The following is a 5,311-nucleotide window of genomic DNA, read 5'->3' on the forward strand; positions in this document are numbered from 1 at the left end:
AAGAGAAGTCTACATATATTTGAGCACTGCGCGGTATTTACATGAATTGTTCCAAATCTGAGATGGTTCTTAGTACAATTGTAGCAGTAAATGAATGTGATTTGTTAAAAAAAAATCTTTTCAAAAATATAACTCGATCCGCTCAAATATGTGTAGGGGAATGAGGTGGGAACATTATCATCATCATTATCATTATGATTTTACTATTCAAATTTCATAATCGCAGTTGATCTTATTAATTTTCAATCCTAATAGAATCGTTGAAAGAATAATAACTGTTTGAAGCGAGATAAACTTCTCAATTCTTTGGCATTGCACAGTGTGGCTGGACACTAGGACAACCACTAAGGCGTGGCGAGACACCCGCCTTGAACAAGCACAGTGCGACGAGACATCCACTGTTTGAAGCGAGATAATATTCTCAATACTTTTGCATTGCACAGCGTGGCTGGACACTTGGACAACCACTAAGGCGTGGCGAGACACCCGCCTTGAACAAGCACAGTGCGACGAGACATCCACTGTTCGAAGCGAGATAATATTCTCAATACTTTTGCATTGCACAGCGTGGCTGGACATTTGGACAACCACTAAGGCGTGGCGAGACACCCGCCTTCAACAAGCACAGTGCGACGAGACATCCACTGTTTGAAGCGAGATTACATTCTCAATACTTTTGCATTGCACAGTGCGACGAGACATCCACTGTTTGAAGCGAGATTACATTCTCAATACTTTTGCATTGCACAGTGCGACGAGACATCCACTGTTTGAAGCGAGATAACATTCTCAATACTTTTGCATTGCACAGCGTGGCTGGACACTTGGACAACCACTAAGGCGTGGCGAGACACCCGCCTTGAACAAGTACAGTGCGACGAGACATCCACTGTTTGAAGCGAGATAACATTCTCAATACTTTTGCATTGCACAGTGTGGCTGGACACTTGGACATCCACTAAGGTGTGGCGAGACACCCGCCTTGAACAAGCACAGTGCGACGAGACATCCACTGTTTGAAGCGAGATAACATTCTCAATACTTTTGCATTGCACAGCGTGGCTGGACACTTTAACAACCACTAAGGCGTGGCGAGACACCCGCCTTGAACAAGCACAGTGCGACGAGACATCCACTGTTCGAAGCGAGATAATATTCTCAATACTTTTGCATTGCACGGCGTGGCTGGACACTTGGACAACCACTAAGGCGTGGCGAGACACCCGCCTTCAACAAGCACAGTGCGACGAGACATCCACTGTTTGAAGCGAGATAACATTCTCAATACTTTTGCATTGCACAGTGCGACGAGACATCCACTGTTTGAAGCGAGATAACATTCTCAATACTTTTGCATTGCACAGTGCGACGAGACATCCACTGTTTGAAGCGAGATAACATTCTCAATACTTTTGCATTGCACAGCGTGGCTGGACACTTGGACATCCACTAAGGTGTGGCGAGACACCCGCCTTGAACAAGCACAGTGCGACGAGACATCCACTGCTTGAAGCGAGATAACATTCTCAATACTTTTGCATTGCACAGTGTGGCTGGACACTTGGACATCCACTAAGGCATGGCAAGACACCCGCCTTGAACAAGCACAGTGCGACGAGACATCCACTGTTCGAAGCGAGATAACATTCTCAATACTTTTGCATTGCACAGCGTGGCTGGACACTTTAACAACCACTAAGGCGTGGCGAGACACCCGCCTTGAACAAGCACAGTGCGACGAGACATCCACTGTTTGAAGCGAGATAACATTCTCAATACTTTTGCATTGCACAGCGTGGCTGGACACTTGGACAACCACTAAGGCGTGGCGAGACACCTGCCTTGAACAAGCACAGTGCGACGAGACATCCACTGTTCGAAGCGAGATAACATTCTCAATACTTTTGCATTGCACAGTGTGGATGGACACTTGGACATCCACTAAGGCGTGGCGAGACACCCGCCTTGAACAAGCACAGTGCGACGAGACATCCACTGTTTGAAGCGAGATAACATTCTCAATACTTTTGCATTGCACAGTGTGGCTGGACACTTGGACAACCACTAAGGCGTGGCGAGACACCCGCAATGAACAAGCACAGTGCGACGAGACATCAATTGTTAAAAGCGAATACGATTATCCAAGATATACCGGAATGGAAACCATCCTACGACCAGGGAAGAGCGCAGTCCAGTTTGATTTACTTCATGCTGACCGAAGCTACAACAGCGGAAATCGAGGAAGTTTGCGGTTATGCAGCAAATTTCGATAGCTATTGGTCGGAATCCAACTAATAATCTGCATCTGAGAACCTTTATCGAAAATCCTGATATTCCGCGCTTGCCGTAAGTACCCAGTATTTACTACAAATATTACTCCACCTTATATTTTGTGTCTTTGAACAGCGCCGGAGTCCTTTACGAAAAATTTGGCAACGGTGGCACGCGGTGCTGGTTTGTTGATCAAGACGGTCAAAAACTTCGGCATCATGCGTAACGTGCCGCGGATTGGTGCTTGATGCCCGTCACCTGAGACGAGGGGGGAATTATTATAGCCCACGGCAAGGCTGTGTTGCTCAAAAGGTGGACCGATACTCAACGTTTTTCAGTTACGAGCTAACGGCGCTTCCATCAGCGATTTCAAGTGGTAAGTTAGCAATTATTCCAACCATTATCAATCAATTAACAATTTTTTTTGTCATTTCTAGGCCAAAATTAATCATCGAAGGTGCATGTGCATGTTCCTAGGCGTATTGATCAGCCCAAGGACATTTTGTGATGGTCACATTTTCATTGGTGGGTATCTTTTTATTAATATATTTTATGACTAATTCTATTGATTGAGACATATCCTATTTTCCATAAATTGACGAAAGGATGCTACAGATGAATGCATAAGCGTTGGTGAGCGAACACCCATTTGTTTTTAGACGCTCTCAGAGGCCGGATACCTTCACTTACCACCAGATGTCGGTCGGAAAAATGTAATTATCTACCGCCTTTAATCTGCCGGAGAAAGGAGACTAGCTGTTTCTGAGTAACCATAAGTTCAACATCGAGTCGAAATTCCATACCTGCCGGAGTAGTGAGATTGGCCGCAGTGCATCGAATGAATTTTCTGGATATATCCCAAGAGTTAAACTACGCAACAGGATTTGGCAGCCGACTTTATGCTTAAGCTGCATAAGCGTTCTGAATGATACGTCGCAAGCGTTAATGGTAAAGGGAGGTGAGCAATTTTTTTAACTTTCTTTTAAATTTGTTACCTCATCCATCCAAATTTCTTATTTTGAAGTAGATGTGTTCAAATGATGATAAGCTTAAAATTAAATTTTATTTAATTCTTGATTTTTTTTTTACTTTTACGTTCTAAATTCGAATCTTTATTCAAATTGTGTTTTTATAATGACATTGCATTTAAAATTCATTAGTTTTAAGTAAATAAAACCAATCTTTGATAACTGATGAAAATAATATGCCAAACAAAAACTAATTTAAGATATATTTATTCTCCTAACCTATCGCCTAATTTTCCTTTAAATCCTTTTCGGCTTTCTAAACATACATAGCTGTTTAAATGCAACAAAAAAAGATTGAATTATTTATGAAATGTCAATAATAATAATGCTTTTGCTTGGTTATTTTTAGATAACAATCGTACGGGTGGTGAAAATCAACTATCCCGATATGGAACTACAACGCTGCACGGGGAATAGACTACATCACATTTGTATAAAATGCGATGATTCCACGGCGATTGTTTGATTCTATGCTCGCCAAATTTCGCGCGAACAAAAACGATTGCTGGCGATTACAGTACCAGCAACAAAAAAAAACATTTTCCACCCCGTCTGGGGCTGAGTAAATGGCCTGAAATTTGTACAAACAGCACCATACACCATGCCATAGACAACACAAATGGCGTGTGCAAATTCGATGATTCCAAGACGATTGTTTGATCTATGCTCGCCCACACACGATACAAACGTATTTAGCGCGAACACAAACGATGGCTGGCGATAACAGTAATAACAAAAAACCACCGCCACCCCTACTGGGGCTGAGTAAATTTCCTGAATATTGTACAAACAGCACCATACACTATGCCACAGAGGGTGGTTTGTACAAAATATTTCGATCCAGACTGATTTTACTCAAACCGTTTGCGCGCTCATTCAAGCAGTGCCATACCTCCTGCTAGTGAATTAGTGGTCCATGGTTCATGAAAAATTTATTTGTTCAAAAAATTTTTTGATTGTTATGACACTAATCTTAGTTTTAATTACTCATACTATTACATTCGATTACCATTCGAATTTGGATTTCTCCAATTGTTCGCTAAACTTAACATTATGAAACGAATTCAAATCCATACGCGGAATACAAATTCAATTTACATTTAATAATTCATAATTTGGATCAAAAAACCAGCATCTAAATAGAATTCAAATTTAAATGCAGACTCACAATTCAGAATCACAGTTCAAATTAAAAAATCATCATTCAGTTCGAAATAATATTAAAATAATAATATCATATTCAAATCTGATTTTGGAATTGTAATTCACAGTTGTGAATTCAAATTCTGGTTTAAGATTCAAAATGTATATATTTCTGATAAAAAAATAGAATAATTGAGGCCCTCAGGATCAGAGGGGTGCAAGTGCCAAAATCATCAGTTTTGAGTTTAGTATACATAACGGTGCAAAACTCAGATTTTTTCTATAATTTATTAACACTTGTTTGATTGAATTAAAACTGCTCGGTTTCGAAAAATATATGAGAACTCGAGCACCTTCCCAACTTTGAACCGTGTTTTCTCGAAACTATCATTTAGACACATGTACCCCTTTGATCCCAAGCGCTTCAATTTGAATTCAGAATTTACCTCTACATATTATAATGTCATGGGGTTAATTCATGAGATTTTATGATTTTTTACTAAAATGAACGGGTTTCAAATTACAGATTCTGTTTTTAGAATTATATTTTTGTTTCCTATCTTTTCTAGTTGTAGCTGCAGAATCAGATTCAAATGATTTTTAAATAGTGTAATCTAATCGAATCCGTTGACAATTTCAATAGATTACTTATTCTAATTTTGTGTCAATATCAGTTGCCCAACCTATAACGGGTTTTGATGAACGGAGCTTTAAGCTCGCGGGGATAGAGAGGCTACTTTGTACGTCTCGCAAGTCTCAATCAAGCTTTGCAGTCCGGATTTATAATGTTTCGGACAGATATCACATGCTCGCGTATGTCGGCAATGTTGCGGGCAGTAAACTGAAACTGTACAGCGATCACTTATGCA

General features: G+C 40.5%; 1 long non-coding RNA gene across 1 annotated transcript; it reads left to right on the forward strand.

Annotated features, from left to right (window-relative positions):
* Positions 1-2,200: 2,200 nt before the first annotated feature.
* LOC129745881 (uncharacterized) lies at positions 2,201-2,799 on the forward strand. Its single transcript, XR_008737205.1, has 3 exons — positions 2,201-2,346; positions 2,407-2,647; positions 2,709-2,799. It is a non-coding gene; the product is annotated as an uncharacterized LOC129745881 (long non-coding RNA).
* Positions 2,800-5,311: the final 2,512 nt, after the last annotated feature.

Source organism: Uranotaenia lowii, chromosome 2 (assembly GCF_029784155.1).
Source record: "Uranotaenia lowii strain MFRU-FL chromosome 2, ASM2978415v1, whole genome shotgun sequence".
Classification (NCBI taxonomy): Eukaryota; Metazoa; Arthropoda; class Insecta; order Diptera; family Culicidae; genus Uranotaenia; species Uranotaenia lowii.